Genomic DNA, 19,022 nt, shown 5'->3' on the forward strand with positions numbered 1-19,022 from the left:
GAGAAAAGCAGAGGAAGAAAGGGGAGAACCATTATTTGAAAAACAGTGGTTGGCTTTCCAAATTTGATTAACAGGAAAAAATGTTGACTTAGACTTTCAAGAAGTTTGAAAAGCTAGAGAGAAAATCTTTAAAGAAGCAAGAGAAAAAAGATTCATCAAGTACAGTCACACTTAAGCGATATCGTGGTTTCAGTTCCAGACCACCACAATAAGGCAAATATTGCAGTAAAGCAAGTCACACAAAATTTTTTTGTTTCCCATTATATATAAAAATTATGTTTATATGTCTATACTATACTGTAGCTTAAGTGTGTAATAGCATTATGTCAAAAACAACAATGCACCTACCTTAATTAATTTTATTATCATTTGGAATTTTTGTATGTATTTTAAAAATGTTTTTTACTGAAGTATAGTTGATTTACAATGTTGTACCAGTCTCTGCTGTATAGCAAAGTGACTCAGGTATACATACATACATACATACATATATATATATATATATATATATACACACACACACACACACACTCTTTTTAATGGTTTATTATAAGATATTGAATATAGTTCCCTGTACTGCACATTAGGACCTTGTTTTTCATCCATTCTAAATGTAATAGTTTGCATCTACCAATTCCAATCTTCCCCTCCCCCTATCCCCTTGGCAACCATACATCTGTTCTCTGTGTCTGTGAGTTTGTTTCCATTTTGTAGATAAGATTCACTTGTGTTATAGCTTAGATTCAACATACAAGTTATATTATATGATATTTTTCTTTCTCTTTCTTTTTTTAAAAAATATAAATTTATTTATTTTAATTGGAGGCTAATTACTTTACAATATTGTATTGGTTTTGCCATACTTTGACATGAATCTGCCACAGGTATACATGCGTTCCCCATCCTGAACCCCTCTCCCACCTCCCTTCCCATCCCATCCCTCTGGGTCATCCCAGTCCACCAGCCCCGAGTACCCTGTATCATGCATCAAACCTAGACTGGCGACTCGTTTCATATATGATAATATACATGTTTCAATGCCATTCTCCCAAACCATCCCACCCTCGCCCACTCCCACAGAGTCCAAAAGACTGTTCTATACACCTGTGTCTCCTTTGCTGTCTTGCATACAGGGTTATTGTTACCATCTTTCTAAATTCCATATATATGCATTAGTATACTGTATTGGTGTTTTTCTTTCTGGCTTACTTCACTCTGTATAATAGGCTCCAGTTTCGTCCTCCTCATTAGAACTGATTCAAATGTGTTCTTTTTAATGGCTTCATTGTGTAGATGTACCACAGCTTTCGTATCCATTCGTCTGCTGATGAACATCTAGGTTGCTTCCATGTCCTGGCTGTTGGGAACAGTGCTGTGATGAACACTGGAGTACATGTGTCTCTTTCGTATTCTGGTTTCCTCGGTATGTATGCCCAGCAGTGGGATTGCTGGGTCCTATGGCAGTTCTATTTCCGGTTTCTTAAGAAATCTCTGCACTGTTCTCCTTAGTGGCTGCCCTAGTGTGCATTCCCACCAACAGTGTAAGAGGGTTCCCTTTTCCCCACACCCTCTCCAGCATATATTGCTTGTAGACTTTTGGATAGCAGCCATTCTAACTAGTGTGAACTGGTACCTCATTGCGGCTTTGATTTGCATTTCTCTGATAATGAGCGATATTGAGCATCTTTTCATGTGTTTGTTAGCCATCTGTATGTCTTCTTTGGAGAAATGTCTATTTAGTTCTTTGGCCCATTTTTTAAATTGGGTCATTTATTTTTCTGGAATTGAGCTGCAGGAGTTGCTTGTATATTTTTGAGATTAATTCTTTGTCAGTTGCTTCATTTGCTATTATTTTCTAACATTCTGAAGGTTGTCTTTTCACCTTGCTTATAGTTTCCTTTGTTGTGCAAAAGCTTTTAATTTTAATTAGGTCCCATTTGTTTATTTTTTGCTTTTATTTCCAATATTCTGGGAGGTGGGTCATAGAGGATCCTGCTGTGATTTATGTCTGAGAGTGTTTTGCCTATGTTTTCCTCTAGGAGTTTTATAGTTTCTGGTCTTACATTTAGATCTTTGACCCATTTTGAGTTTATTTTTGTGTATGGTGTTAGAAAGTGTTCTAGTTTCATTCTTTTACAAGTGGTTGACCAGTTTTCCCAGCACCACTTGTTAAAGAGATTGTCTTTTCTCCATTGTATATTCTTGGCTCCTTTGTCAAAGATAAGGTGTCCACAGGTGTGTGGATTTATCTCTGGGCTTTCTGTTTTGTTCCATTGATCTATATTTCTGTCTTTGTGCCAGTACCATACTGTCTTGATGACTGTGGCTTTGTAGTAGAGCTTGAAGTCAGGCAGGTTGACTCCTCCAATTCCATTCTTCTTTCTCAAGATTGCTTTGGCTATTCGAGGTTTTTTTGTATTTCCATACAAACTGTGAAATTATTTGCTTTACTTCTGTGAAAAATACCCTTGGTAGCTTGATAGGAATTGCATTGTATCTATAGATTGCTTTGGGTAGTACACTCATTTTCACTATATTGATTCTTCCAATCCATGAACATGGTATATTTCTCCATCTATTTGTGTCCTCTTTGATTTTTTTAACCAGTGTTTTATAGTTTTCTATATATAGGTCTTTTGTTTCTTTAGGTAGATGTATCCCTAAGTATTTTATTATTTTCATTGCAATGGTGAATGGAATTGTTTCCTTAATTTCTCTTTCTGTTTTCTCACTGTTAGTGTATAGGAATTCAAGGGATTTCTGTGTTTTTATTTTATATCCTGCAACTTTGCTATATTCATTGATTAGCTCTAGTAATTTTCTGATGGAGTCTTTATGGTTTTCTATGTATAGGATCATGTCAGCTGCAAACAGTGAGACCTTACTTCTTCTTTTCCAATCTGTATTCCTTTTATTTCTTTTTCTGCTCTGATTGCTGCGGCCAAAACTTCCAAAACTATGCTGAATAGTAGTGGTGAGAGTGGGCACCCTTGCCTTGGTCTTGACTTTAGGGGAAACGCTTTCAATTTTTCACCATTGAGGATAATGTTTGCTGTGGGTTTGTCAGAGATAGCTTCTATTATGTTGAGGTATGTTCATTCTATTCCTGCTTTCTAGAGGGTTTTTATCTTAAATGGATGTTGAATTTTGTCAAAGGATTTCTCTGCATCTATTGAGAAAATTATATGGTTTTTATTTTTCGATTTGTTAATGTGGTGTATTATGTTGATTGATTTGTGGATATTGAAGAATCCTTGCATCCCTGGGATAAAGCCCACTTGGTCATGATGTATGATTTTTTTAATATGTTGTTGGATTCTGTTTGCTAGAATTTCATTAAGGATTTTTGCATCTATGTTCATCAGTGATATTGGCCTGTAGTTTTCTTTTTTTGTGGCATCTTTGTCAGGTTTTGGTATTAGGGTGATGGTGGCCTCATAGAATGAGTTTGGAAGTTTACCTTCCTCTGCAATTTTCTGGAAGTTTGAGTAGGATAGGTGTTAGCTCTTCTCTAAATTTTTGGCAGAATTCAGCTGTAAGCTGTCTGGCCCTGGGCTTTTGTTTGCTGGAAGATTTCTGATTACAGTTTCAATTTCCATGCTTGTAATGGATCTGTTAAGGTTTTCCACTTCTTCCTGGTTCAGTTTTGGAAAGTTGTACTTTTCTAAGAATTTGTCCATTTCTTCCAAGTATTCCAATTTATTGGCATGTAGTTACTGATAGTAGTCTCTTATGATCCTTTGTATTTCTGTGTTGTCTGTTGTGATCTCTCCATTTTCATTTCTAATTTTGTTGATTTGATTTTTTTCCCTTTTTTTCTTGATGAGTCTGGCTAATGACTTGTCAATTTTATTTATCTTCTCTAAGAACCAGCTTTTGGCTTTGTTGAGTTTTGTTATGGTCCCTTTTGGTTTTTTTGCATTTGTTTCTGCCCTAATTTTTAAGATTTCTTTCCTTCTACTAACCCTGGGGTTCTTCATGTCTTCCTTTTCAAGTTGCTTTAGGTGTAGAGTCAGGTAATTTAATTGACTTTTTTCTTGTTTCTTGAAGTAAGCCTGTATTGCTATGAACCTTCCCCTTCAGTTCCGTTCAGTTCAGCCACTCAGTCGTGTTTGACTCTTTGTGACCCCATGAATTGCAGCACGCCAGGCCTCCCTGTCCATCACCAACTTCCAGAGTTCACTCAGACTCATGTCCATCAAGTCCGTAATGCCATCCAGCCATCTCATCCTCGGTCGTCCCCTTCTCCTCCTGCCCTCAATCCCTCCCAGCATCAGAGTCTTTTCCAATGAGTCAACTCTTTGCATGAGGTGGCCAAAGTACTGGAGCTTCAGCTTTAACATCATTCCTTCCAAAGAAATCCCAGGGCTGATCTCCTTCAGAATGGACTGATTGGATCTCCCTGCAGTCCAAGGGACTCTCAAGAGTCTTCTCCAACACCACAGTTCAAAAGCATCAATTCTTCGGCGCTCAGCCTTCTTCACAGTCTAACTCTCACATCCATACATGACCACAGGAGAAACCATAGCCTTGACTAGACGGGCCTGTGTTGGCAAAGTAATGTCTCTGCTTTTGAATATACTATCTAGGTTGGTCATAACTTTTCTTCCAAGGAGTAAGCGTCTTTTAAACTCATGGCTGTAGGCACCATCTGCAGTGATTTTGGAGCCCCCCAAAAATAAAGTCTGACACTGTTTCCACTGTTTTCCCATCTATTTCCCATGAAGTGATGGGACCGGATGCCATGATCTTGTTTTCTGAATGTTGAGCTTTAAGCCAACTTTTTCACTCTCCACTTTCACTTTCATCAAGAGGCTTTTTAGCTCCTCTTCACTTTCTGCCATAAGGGTGGTGTCATCTGCATATCTGAGGTTATTGATATTTCTCTCCCAGCAATCTTGATTCCAGCTTGTGTTTCTTCCAGCCCAGCGTTTCTCATGATGTACTCTGCATAGAAGTTAAATAAGCAGGGTGACAATATACAGCCTTGACATACTCCTTTTCCTATTTGGAACCAGTCTGTTGTTCCATGTCCAGTTCTAACTGTTGCTTCCTGACCTGCATACAGATTTCTCAGGAGGCAGGTTAGGTGGTCTGGTATTCCCATCTCTTTCAGAATTTTCCACAGTTTATTGTGATCCACACAGTCAAAGGCTTTGGCATAGTCAATAAAGCAGAAAGAGATGTTTTTCTGGAACTCTCTTGCTTTTTCCATGACCCAACAAATGTGGCAAGTTGACCTCTGGTTCCTCTGCCTTTTCTATAACCAGCTGGAACATCAGGAAGTTTACGGTTGACGTATTGCTGAAGCCTGGCTTGGAGAATTTTGAGTATTACTTTACTAGCATGTGAGATGAGTTCAATTGTGCGGTAGTTTGAGCATTCTTTTGCATTGCCTTTCTTTGGAATTGGAATAAAAACTAACCTTTTCCAGTCCTATGGCCACTGCTGAGTTTTCCAATTTTGCTGGCATATTGAGTGCAGCACTTTCATAGCATCATCTTTCAGGATTTGAAACAGTTCAACTGGAATTCCATCATCTCCACCAGCTTTGTTCATAGTGATGCTTTCTAACGCCCACTTGACTTCACATTCCAAGATGTCTGGCTCTAGATTAGTGATCACATCATCATGATTCCTTCCGTGTATTCTTGCCACCTCTTCTTAATATCTTTTGCTTCTGTTAGGTCCAGACCACCTGTCCTTTATCAAGTCCATCTTTGCATGAAATGTTCCCTTGGTATCTCTAATTTTCTTAAAGAGATCTCTAGTCTTTCCCATTCTGTTATTTTCCTCTATTTCTTTGCATTGATCGCTGAAGAAGGCTTTCTTATCTCTTCTTGCTATTCTTTGGAACTCTGCATTCAGATGCTTATATCTTTCCTTTTCTCCTTTGCTTTTCACCTCTCTTCTTTTCATAGCTATTTGTAAGGCCTCCCCAGAGAGCCATTTTGCTTTTTTGCATTTCTTTTCCATGGGGATGATCTTGACCCCTGTCTCCTGTACAATGTCATGAACCTCCTTCCATAGTTCATCACGCACTCTATCAGATCTAGGCCCTTAAATCTATTTCTCACTTCCACTGTATAATCATAAGGGATTTGATTTAGGTCATACTTGAATAGTCTAGCGGTTTTCCCTACTTTCTTCAATATAAGTCTGAATTTGGTAATAAGGAGTTCATGATCTGAGCCACAGTCAGCTCCTGGTCTTGTTTTTGTTGACTGTATAAAGCTTCTCCATCTTTGGCTGCAGACAATATAATCAATCTGATTTTGGTGTTGACCATCTGGTGATGTCCACCTGTAGAGTCTTCTCCAGGCTATTTATCTGTAATTCCACTCTGTTTTCAAGATTTTAGATCATTTTCACTATCATTATTTGGAATTCTTTATCAGGTGGATTCCTTATCTCTTCCTCTTTTGTTTGGTTTGGTGGGCATTTATCCTGTTCCTTTACCTGCTGGGTATTTCTCTGCCTTTCATCTTATTTACATTGCTGTGTTTGGGGTGGCGTTTCTGTATTCTGGCAGTTTGTCATTCCTCTTTATTGTGGAAGTTCCTTGCTGTGGGTTGGGTTGGACAGGTGGCTTGTCAAAGTTTCCTGGTTAAGGAAGCTTGTGTCAGTGTTCTAGTGGGTGGAGCTGGATTTCTTCTCTCCAGAGTGCAATTAAGTGTCCAGTAATGAGTTTTGAGATGTCAGTGGGTTTGGCGTGACTTTGGGCAGCCTGTATATTGAAGCTCAGGGATATGTTCCTGTGTTGCTTGAGAATTCGCATGGTATGTCTTTCTCTGGTACTTGTTGGCCCTTGGGTGGTGCTTGGTTTCACTGTAGGTATGCAGGTGTTTGATGAGTTCCTATTGATTAATGTTCCCTGGAGTCAGAAGTTCTCCGGTGTTCTCAGGATTTGGACTTAAGCCTCCTGCCTCTGGTTTTCAGTCTTATTCTTACAGTAGCCTCAAGACTTTCCCATCTCTACATCACCGATGATAAAAATCTAGGTTAATGATAAGAAGTTTCTCCACAGTGAGGGACACCCAGAGAGGTACACAGAGTTACATGGAGAAGAGAAGAGGTGGGGAGGGAGATAGATGTGACTAGGAGGAGAAGAGGGGGAATCAAAAGGGGAGAGAGCAAGCTAGCCAGTAACCACTTCCCTATGTGCTCTCCATAGTCTGGATCCCTCAGAGATATTCATGGAGTTACACAGAGAAGAGGAGAGGGAGGAAGGAGACAGAGGTGGCCAGGAGGATAAAAGGGGTAATCAAAAGGAGAGAGACTGATCTAGCCAGTAATCAGTTCCCTAAGTGTTCTCCACAGCCCAGAACACACAAAGAGATTCATAGAGTTGGGTAGAGAAGAGAAGGGGAGGGAGGAGATAGAGGCGACCTGGTGGAGAAAAAGGAGAGTCCAAAGGGGGAGAGAGCAATCCAGCCAGTAATCTTGCTCCCAAGTAAAAGTGGGTACTGAAGATTGGGTTCTTAAAGGTACAAAATTGATAACAAATACCAAAAAGCAAAGATTAAAAATCTAGAGTAGAGATTAGATTCTCAAAAAATACAATATTAAAGAAAAAATCAAAGTCACAAAAATGTAAAAAATATATATATATATGAAGTTTGCTCTAAAAATAGGGTCTTTTTTTTGCAAATAGTAGGTTATAAAAATGAAAATTAGAGGAATAATAGAGGACTTAATTCTTTTTTTAATTTAAAAAATGACAATAGTAAAAATATATCTAGGACTTTCTCTGATGTTGTGGACAGTGTGAGGTCAGTTCATTTTCAGACGGTTTCTTGATCCGGCTTACACTTCTCAAGATCTATAGGCCCCTTACTATGTAGTCAGTGCTAACTGCAGGGTTTTAATCTGTTGCACCTGTCACTTCCAAAGTGGTTCCCTCTGTTTATTTTAGCTTCTGTTTTCTGGCCTCTTTAGTGTCTAACTTCCGCCCTGACACAAGGAGGCATGGTGGTCACTTTTTTAGGCTTACTTGTTCAGTCGTGCTGTGGGGAGGGACGAACACTGCAAACAAATATCACTGGCGTGTGTGGGGAGTGCTTGCAGTTTCGCAGCCACAGTGGGTTTGCCTCCGCTCACAGCGTGTGTGCTTTCCCAGTCTACACTGTTCAGGCTCTAGGTTGCTTTGCCAGGAACTGTCTGAGGCGGGCCCTGGGTTTCCGCTCAGGTTCAGGTTCTTGGGCACTCCACAAAACACAGACTTGGTTGGGCCTGCGTTTTGTGCCCTTCCCAGGTCCGAGCAGCTCAGGTGACCAGGGGCTTGGCAAGCGCAGTTGCCCCCAGTTGGAGGCTGCAACTTATCACCTCCCGTGTCCCTGCCACTCGGTTTTCTGGGTGTACAACCGGCACACCTTCTCAGGTATGCCATGTGTCTCTTCTGGGGAGCTGATCTCTGTGACCCTCCTGGTGGATGTCGACCGTCCAGAATCCCAAGAAGTCTTGGTTAGCAACAAAGCCTGCTTGCAGTTTGGAAGATGATGCCTCTCTGGGGCTGTGATTGCCCGCTTCTGGCTCTGGCTGCCCTCACCTGCCTGTCTCCAGTGGGGGATGGGCCGGTTCGCAGCCAGCTAGCTCTGCTCAGTCCTTTGTTCTGTGAGCAGTCCTTGAGGCATCTTAGGTTAGGGCTTTTCACGGGATAGCTATCCCACAGTCTGGGCTGCTATCCCTAGTTAGTTCCCTCAGATTGCCCTTGGGGCATTCATGCCCGGTCCTCACCCTAAGCAATGCAGCCCACACCTCCCTGTCCAGTCCCTGCTTGCTAGTGGTGGATGCGAGCGTCTGTGCTGTTTCTCTGCTGGAAGGTGCCTTAGGCACATAATCTGTGGGTTTTAATTATTTATTTATTTTTCCTCCCGGTTATGTTGCCCTCTGAGATTCCAAGGCTCGCCACAGACTCACCGGTGAGAGTGTTTCCTGGTGTTTGGAAACTTCTCTCTTTTTTAAGACTCCCTTCCTGGGATGGATCTCCGTCCCTACCTCTTTTGCCTCTCTTTTTATCGTTTATATTTTTTCCTACCTCCTTTCAAAGACAATGGGCTGCCTTTCTGGGTGCCTGATGCCCTCTGCCAGCATTCAGAAGTTGTTTTGCGGAATTTGTTCAGTGTTCAAATGTTCTTTTGATGAATTTGTGGGGGAGAAAGTGATCTCCCCGTCCTATTCCTCTGCCATCTTAGGGCCGCCCCCTTCCTTCTCTTTCTGACTTGCTTCACTTAGTGAGATAATCTCTAGTTGCATCCAAGTTGCGGTAAATGGTATTATTCCATTCCTTTTCATTAGTGAGTAGTATTCCACTGTATATGTATACCATTTTTTCTTTATCTAGTCATCTATCTATAGACATTTAGATTGTTTCCATGATTTGACTATTGTGAATAGTGCTGCTATGAACATAGGGATGAATGTATCTTTTTGAATTATAGTTTTGTCCAGGTATTTTTCCAGGAGTGGGATTGGTGGAACATATGGTAATTCTATTTTTAGTTTTCTAAGGAACCTCCACATGGGTTCCCATAGTGACGGCACCAATTCACATTCCTACCAACAGTGTAGGATGGTTCCCTTTTCTCCACACCGTTCAGCATATGTTATTTGTCAACTTTTTAATGATGGCCATTCTGATTGATGTGAGTTGATATCTCATTGCAGTTTTGATTTGCATTTCTCTAATAATTAGTGATGTTGAGCATCTTTTCATGTGCCTACTGGTCATCTTATGTATTCTTTGGAGAAATGTCTATTAAAGTCTTCTGTCCATTTTTTAATTGGGTTGTGTTTCTTTGTTGTTGAGGTGTATGAGCTGTTTGTATGTTTTGGAGATTAAGCCCTTGTCTGTTGTATCACTTGCGGATATTTTCTCCAATTCTGTATGTTGTCTTTTCATACCTACCTTAATTAAAAAATATGTTATCACTAAAAATGCCTACAATCATCCGAGCCTTCATTGAGCTGTAATCTTTTTGCCAGCAGTGGGTCTTGCCTTGATGTTGATGGCTGCTGATTGATCAAAGAAACGGTTGCTAAAAATTGGAATGCCTGTGGCAATATCTTAAAATAAGACAACAACAAAGCTTGCTGCATATATTGACTTTTTTTCACAAACCATTTCTCTGTAGAATACAATGCTGTTTGAAAATATTTTACCCACAGTAGAACTTCTTTCAAAGTTGGAGTAAGTCCTCTCAAACCCTGCTGCTGCTTTATCAACTAAATTTACGCAATATTCTAAATTATTTGTTGTCATTTCAACAATCTTCACAGCATCTGTACCAGGAGTATTTTCCATCTCAAGAAACCTTTCTTTACTTATCCATAAAAAGCAACTCCTCATCCATTCAATTTTATCATGAGTTTGCAGCAATTCAATCACATCATCAGGCTCTACTTAATATTCTAATCCTCTTGTTATTTACACCACATCTGCAGTTGCTCCTTCAATGAAGCCTTAGTCAACCATGAGAGTTGGAATCAACTTCTTCCAAATTCCTGTTAATGTTGATATTTTAATTTCTTCCCATGATTCATGACTGTTCTTAATGGCATCTTGAACGGTGAATCCTTTCCAGAAGTTTTTCAACTTATTTTGCCAAGACCCATCAGAGGAATCACTATCTATGGCAGCTATAGCCCTATGAAGTGTATTTTTAAAATAATAAGATTTGAAGTCAAAATGATGCCTTGATCCATGAAATGAAGGACATTGAGTTAGTAGGCATAAAAATAATATATGAGTATCATTGTACAACTCTGTTTAGAACTCTTGGGTGACCAGGTGCACTGCCAATGAGCAGTAAGTTTGAAAGGAATCTTTTTTCTGAGTAGTAGCTCTCAAGATTGGGCTTAAAATATTTAGTAAACTGTATTGTTAACAGATGTACTGTTATCCAGGCTTTGCTGTTCCATTTATAGAGCACAGACAGAGTAGATTTAGCATAATTCTTGAGGGGCTGAGGATTTTCAAAATGATCAATGAGCTTTCACATCAACTTAAAGTCACCGACAGTATCAGCCCCTAGCAAGTGAGTCAGACTGTTCTTTGAAGCTTTGAGGTCAGGTATTGACTTCTCCTCTCTAGCTATGAAGATGCTATGGCATTTTCTTTCCATATAAGGCTGTTTCATTTACATAGAAAAATCTGTTGTTTAGTGTAACCACCATCATTAATTTTCTTAATGAGATCTTCAGGCTGACTTGCTATTTCTACATGAACACTTGCTGCTTCACCTTGCACTTTTATGTTATTGAGATGGCTTCTCTCCTTAAACATGAACAACCAACCTCTATAAGCTTCAACCTTTTCTTTTGCAGATTTTTCACCTCTTTCTTGAAAAGAGTCAGGGTCTTGCTCTGGATTGGCATAAGAGAATGCTGTGGTTAGTTTGACCTATGCAGACCTGTAAAACTCCCCAGATCACCCATAAGGCTGTTCTGCTTTCTTATCACTCATGTATTCACTAGAGTAGCAATTTTTGTATCTTTTCTTAAAAAAGAAACCATTTTTAATCTTTTAGTACAGTACCTTAAAAGATGTGTAGTATAGTATGACAGCTGGCAAATAGGGGCTGGCATCAAGTGAACAAGCAATAAGAGTTACTGACTGGAGGACAAAGAGGAGGTGGGAGATGGGATTTCACTTGGGTTGTTTGTTTATTGAGTTGGCTGAGTTGTTTGCATATTTTGGATAGTGACCCCCTGTTTGTCGCATCATTTGCAAATATCTTTTCCCATTCCATAGGCTGCCTTTGTTTTGTTGATTGTTTCCTTTGCCAAAGCATTATTTCCTTTCAAGTTTGATTAGGTCCCATTTGCTTAGTTTTGTTTTTATTTATTTTGCCTTGGAACATTGATATAAGAAAATATTGCTATGGTTTATGTCAGAGAATGTATTGCCTATGTTCTCTTCTACTGGTTTTAGTGGTATCATGTCTTATATTTAAGTCTTTAAGCCACTTTGAGTTTATTTTTGTGTATAGTGTGAGGGAGTGATCTAACTTCATAGATTTACATGTGGCTGCCCAGCTTTCCCAACACTGAAGAGACATTCTTTTCACCATTGTATATTCTTGCCTCCTTTGTTGTAGATTGACTGTAGGTGTGTGGCTTTATTTTGGGGCTCTCTACCCTGTTCCATTGATCTATATGCCTGTTTTGGGGACAATACCACACTGTTTTCACTCTGCAGATTTGTAGTATTTAGTATGGAAGGGTTATGCCTCCAGCTTAGTTCTTTTTCCTCAGGATTGCCTTGGCAATTCTGGGTCTTTGTGGTTCCATATAAATTTTAGGAATATTTGTTCTAGTTCTGTGAAAAAAAAAATGTCATAGGTATTTTGATAGAGATCACATAAAATCTGTAGATAGCTTTGGGTGGTATGGCTATTTTAACAATCCAATTCAATGAGCATGGCTATCTTTTCATTTCTTTGAATAACCTTCAGTTTCCCTTATCATTGATAGTTTTTAGTATGTAGGTCTTTCACCACCTTGACTAAGTTTCTTCCAATTTTTTTAATGGAATTGGTTTTTTGTTTTCTGTCTATATTTAATTGCTAATGTAAAGAAATGCCACAGATTTCTATGTAATATTCTTGTATCCTACTGCCTTACTGAATTAATTTATTAGTTATAACGGTTTTTGTGGGGAGACTTTAGGGTTCTCTTTATAGAGTATCATGTCATCTGCAAACAGTGACAGTTTCACCTCTTACTTTCCAATTTGGATACCTTTTATTTCTTTTTCTTGTATGATTGTTGTGGTGAGGACTTACAATACTGTGTTGAATGAAGTGTTAAGAGTGGGCATCCTTGTCTTTTTCCTGAATTTAGTGGAAAAGCTTTCAGCTTTTCACTGTTGGCTGTAGGTTTGTTGTAACTGCCTTTTATTATGTTGAGATATGTTTCCTCTACAGCCACTTTGGTGAGAGTTTTTATTGTGAATGATGTTGAATTTTGTCAAATGCTTTTTTTACATTTACTGAGATGATCATGGGTTTTTGTCTTTCCTTTTGTTAATGTGGTATATCATACTGATTGATTTGTATATGTTGAACCATCATAGAAACTCCTGAAAGAATCTAACTAGATCATGGTGTATGATCTTTTTTGTGTATCATTGGGTTTGACTTGCTAATATTTTGTTGAGAATTTTTGGATGAATATTCATTAAAGATACTGGCCTGGAATTTCCTTTTTTTTTTTTTTTTGTAGAGTCTTTTTCTGGTTTTGGTATCAGGGGTGATGGTGGCTTCAAAAAATGAATTTGGAAGTCTTTCCTCCTCTTCAACTTTTTGGAATAGTTTGAGAAAGACAGGTATAAGTTCTTCTTTGTATGTGTGGTAGAATTCCCCAGTGAAGTTTTCAAGTACTGGACTTTTGTTTAAAAAGAACTTCTTATTATTGTTACAAATTCTATTTCACTTCTAGTGATTTGTATGTCCAAATTATGTTTATTCTAGATTCAACTTTGGTTGGCTCTATGTTCCTGGAAATGTTCACTTTTTTAAAGGTCATCTAATTTAGCATGTAACTGTTCTGTATGACTTTCTGAACTTCTGTGGTATCAGTTGTATACTTTTCTTCCCAATCTTTCATGTGACTTCCCTTCTCTATTTGCCATCTCCAAATGCCTGTGTCAAAGAGTAGAATTTTATAAAAATATCAGAAAATAGAACATAGAAAAGAGGGAACATCAATTTTTTTTATGAGGCAAGGAAAATTTGATACAGCATCCCAATAAGGATAGCGCAAGAAACATGCAAGCAATTTCATTTATGAAAATACCTATAAAAATCTTAAATATTAGCTGGTTGAATCCAACAGTGTATATTAAAAATGCAATATGATCTAATGAAACTTAGCAGTGTTAAAAAATTATCAAAATTAGCCTCACTAATGCTCAACATTGCTTATTATTAGAGAAATACACATCAAAACTCAATGATGTTATCACCTCACACTGGTCAAAATGACCATCATCAAAAAATCTACAAACAATAAATGCTAGGTGCTGGAAAGGGAACTATCTTGCACTGTTGATGGGAATGTAAACTGATACAGCCACTATAGAGATGAGTATAGAGATTCCTTAGAAAACTAGGAATAAAACTACCATATGACCCAGCAACCCTACTACTGGGCATATACCCTGAGAAAACTATAACTGAAAAAGACACATAATCCCCAGTGTTCACAGAAGCACTATTTACAATAGCCAGGACATGAAAGCAACCTAGATGTCCATTGATAGATGAGTGGATCAAAAAGTTTTGGCACATATATACAATGGAATATTATGCAGCCATAAAAGGAATGAATTTGAGTTAGTTCTTGTAAGGTGAATGAATGTAGAGCCTGTTTTACAAAGTGAAGTAAGTCAGAAAAAGAAAAACAAATATTGAATATTAATGCATACATGGGCTTCCCGGGTGGCTCAGTGGTAAAGAATCCACCTGCCAATGCAGGAGACTCAGGTTTGATCCCTGGATCAGAAAGATCACCTGGAGTAGGAAATGGCCACCACCCCAGTATTCTTGCCTGGAAAATTCCATGGACAGAGGGGCCTGATGGGCCCTGGTGTTGCAAAGAGTCATATACTACTGAGCACGTGTACACAACACATTCATATGGAATCTAGAAAAATGGTGCCGGTGAACCTATTTGCAGGGCAGGAATAGAGGCTCAGGCATAGAGAACAGACTTGTGGACACAGCAGGGGAAGGAGAGGGTAGGACAAATTGAGAAAGTAGCATTGAAACATATACATTACCATATGTAAAACAAAAACTGAAATGTGATTTACAAGATGAAAGTGAGATATATATCGGTTAGCTGTAGCTCTGGTCTGCTGCTGCTAGAAAGCAAGTTTTATAAATGTGCAGCTCTCTGAAAAAGGGTTCCAGTGTCCATTACCTATGAGTAAAGAAACAACAGTCATGGCAATGCTTTTGCATTGGAATTTATGCTTTGTAATCTCTAGTTTGCTGTCTTAGAGACTCATTCTTTGCCTTCTTGAGTATAAGAAACTATTGTGGCAACAGCTTCTTAAAGCATAGATGCTGTGGCCTCAGTGGTAGTTGTCACTTCAGACTTATTCTGGTAGTAATCCTTAGGATGCTTATTCAAGAAACTACTCCTTTAATTCTCTAAAGATTCTGTAAGCACTTAAGTCCCTGTATCAAATCCCTTCCTACATGAAATATCAAGTCTTCTATCTCTTATCTGGAGCAAACCCAAACTGATAAGAGTTTTTGGTATCAGAAACGGATGATGCTATAAACAAAATTACTCAAAAGTGCAACATCTACATTTGCTTAGTAGATGGAAAGAAAACAATTGTATGCTGAAAATTTAATTACTTTCATATATTGTGGAAAGACATTTGGTAAAATTGTTGTCTCTGATATCTTGGAAGTAAAATTATGCACTAAGAGAACCTGAAGTTCTAGATGAAGAAGTTACAAAATACTAGCCTATGGTATGTATTGGCTATTCCTTGATGCTGACAGTAAGATATTACAACAAAGAAATCTTTTCAAACAAGAATTGGTTAATTTTCAAGCATAAGTGAAAAAGAATTCAGTTCTTTTAAGAGAGATTCTCCCTGCCTGTGTGTTGACTCATACCCAGTGGATTGACTCATACCCGGTGGGTTGGAAAACTCCAATCAGTTATACTCCTCCAAGCTACTTTATTTGGCTCCAGATTTTTCTCAAGCTTCTTCCATTAATACTTCTCTTCTATAAAATGGAAGATAGAGCAAAAATAGATTAAGAATGATATTTTCCTTCCCAAGCCTGTTATTAACTTAATTGGACTCAGCAGCAAAAATAAATGTAAATAAGTTAGTCTCATGAAAACAATTTGCGCTGTGATTATTAGCACATAGAATTGTCTGGAAGTATGTCAGAAGTATGTCAGAATATTGCTAAATATTTTAGGGAATTGAGATGCCAAATAAACCATAATTCAAGTTTGTAGAAAACAATGAGTATACCTAGGCATGGATATCTTTGAGTTTATCCTTAAATTGAGCTTGTTTAGCTTTTATGAGGTGTTGATTAATGTGCTTCACCAAATTTACAATATCCTCGGCCAAAATTTTAAGTATTTTTTTCTGTTCCTTTCTCTCTCTCCTTGCCTCTTTGGTCCAACCTTATCCACTATTCATTATACATACATACTATTATGCATATAAGAATGCATAATTGAGATTATCCAGTCTGAGGAACAGGAAGAAAAAAGAATGAACAAAAATTAACAGAGTCTCAGAAACCTGTGAAATACTATCAGGCATATCAGTATGTGCATAATTGAAGTCCCAAAAGAAAAGGCAAGAGAGAAGAAGCATAAGAAATATTTTAAGAAACAATGCCCCACGTCATCCAAAATTTTGATGAAAAACATTACTCTATGCATCCACACAACAGAATAAATTCCAAGTAGAATAAACTCAAAGAGATCTACACCCAGACACTTCAAAATCAAACTGCTGAAAAAGAGAATCTTTAAAGCAGCAAGGGAGATGCAACTCATTAAGTAAAAATATCCTAAACAAGATAAATGATAACCCTGTATGTGAGACAGCAAAAAAGACACAGATGTATAGAACAGTCTTTTGGACTCTGTGGGAGAGGGCGAGGGTCGGATGATTTGGGAGAAGGGCATTGAAACGTATAATATCATATGTGAAACGAATCGCCAGTCCAGGTTCGATGCATGATACTGGATACTTGGGGCTGGTGCACTGAGACGACCCAGAGGGATGGTACAGGGAGGGAGGAGGGAGGGAGGTTCAAGATGGGGAACACGTGTATACCTGTGGAGGATTCATGTTGATATGTGGCAAAACCAATACAATATTGTAAAATTAACCTCCAAGTAAAATAAATACATTTATATTTTAAAAAAAAACAAAATAAAATACAGGGGGAAAAAAAGATAAATAGCTAATTTCTAATAAGAAATCATGGAGGCCAGAAGTCATGAGGTGACGTATTCCAAACACTCAAAAAAAAAAGAAAGAAAGAAAGAAAAGAAAAAGAAGACTGTCAAACAAAAATTCTGTATCAGTGAAACCATTCTTCAGAATTGAAGGGGAACTTACGACGCTCCCATGCCGGGGTCCAGCCCTGGTGGATCCAGGGTGATTCGAAGGTGGGCACAGAGTTGGCGTCCTTGGAAAAATACATATTTAATTACAGATATACAGAGAGATTAGAAATAGATAGTGTAGTAGGAAAATTAGTGGAGAAAAAGAGGCTGAATAACTTGGTTTACGTGGAATAGCATCCATGCTCCAGATGGGAATTCAGCCAGAGAAAAGGGGAGCAAGAAAGAAGCAACATGGGGGAATCAGTCTTTCCGGAAACTGATCCGATTTCTTTATTTTGGGGTTTGCTTATATACCTTTTGTTACATATAGGAATGAATACAGAGTCACGCGGGGGGTCAGCAGTCCTGACCTTTATCAAAATCAGGTGCTTCACATAAAAAGGTCTTAGGGATTTTATGATCCTTTCTTTCTGATAACCAAAAACTTACTTTTTCCAAGGGTGTTTTTTCTTAAACCAGGCACCACCCTCCAAATAAAGTTACATTCCTATAGGGTGAGGGTGTAGTGAGTTATAATCAAGAAAAGAATTTATTTAACCCAAGGTTAACATGATTAATCTTAAAGGTTAATACTTATTTCTCCTATATGCTTAAAGGTTAATGCTTATTTCTCCTAAATACTAGTTATATTCATTATAAGGGCAGGGAACATGGAGATTTAGCAGCAAACATCAGCCCAACAAATGAAAATCCTTTCACCAATGCTCCCCTTAAGATCTGTTTAGTCTTAAGATAGTGATAAAGTTACATTTTTACATAGCAAGGACACAGTGATTTATAACAAAGTACAGTGATCTATTACAAAAGAGAAAATCCATTAACTCAAAAAGTCTAGTATTGCTAACATCAAAAACTACTATATTTCCTTTTCTATATTCCAAATACATTGATTAATATATTCCCAGGTGCCTAAGGATATGGAGGCCTGGCGGCAATCATTGACTCAACAATGAGAAAAGCCCTATGCTAATTAAGACTCTCAAAATACTCCAAAACTCTCTGTGCTGTTTATGGTTGAGAGGTAGTAAACAATCATGTGTGTAATGGCAGGAGTATGGATAATCCTGTCACACAAGCTAGTCTGTCAGCAGAGAGGTTTGACCTGAGACATCCTTGTCCCACCCAGGGGAGGGAATTAGCAGCAATTATTGACACAACAAATGAAAAACCCTTCACCAATATAATTCCTAACCAACCCACTATACTAATAATTTCTAACTCCCCCAAAGAATTTGTCTTTAGTAAGTCTGAAACATCTCGTGCCTCTCAGATTGGGAGGCTGTAAACAATCACATGTGGCCGGACGAACCTATACAGGTGGGCTAGATAATCTTCAGAGGAGTCCGTAAGCTGAAACACTCTTGTCACGCCCAGGAATTTTTATTGCCTTGGAGCTGCACGTTTACTCCTTCTCCAAGAGAAACAGTTATGGGGGAGAGCCCCCTGTAAAGTCAGAGGTGTAGGTGAGAGCATAATACAGACTCTGGTTTTGGGGTAGATGCTCGGGAACAGGGGGTTTCCTGAGGCTTGATCATGCCTTTGCGTATGCCAAGCCTCCTTCCTCATGACCTTTGCCATGGGCGGAGTTCCTCACTCTGGCCCCCAACACTCCCAGACAAACAAAACTGAGAGGATACATCATGAGCAGAAATACTAAAGGGAGTCCTTCAGGCTAAAAACTGTACTGTGATATCATTTCTCACATACCAGATTAGACAAACCTCACAAGTTTTTCAACACACTATATTGGTAAGGCTTTGAGGAAAGAAGCAGTTTCATATGCTGCTGATGGGAATGAAAAATAGTGCATTCCCTATAGAGGTGAATATGGCAATATCTAATAATTACATACACATTTATACTTTGACAAGCAACTCCATGTCTAAAAATTTACC

General features: G+C 38.5%; 1 protein-coding gene across 3 annotated transcripts in view; it reads left to right on the plus strand.

Moving 5' to 3' along the window:
- Positions 1 to 19,022, plus strand: part of C1H1orf185 (chromosome 1 C1orf185 homolog) — a 187,165-nt gene that overhangs the window by 64,571 nt on the left and 103,572 nt on the right. The gene's annotated exons all lie outside the window — the stretch shown is intronic.

Source organism: Ovis aries, chromosome 1 (genome assembly GCF_016772045.2).
Source record: "Ovis aries strain OAR_USU_Benz2616 breed Rambouillet chromosome 1, ARS-UI_Ramb_v3.0, whole genome shotgun sequence".
NCBI classification, from domain to species: domain Eukaryota; kingdom Metazoa; phylum Chordata; class Mammalia; order Artiodactyla; family Bovidae; genus Ovis; species Ovis aries.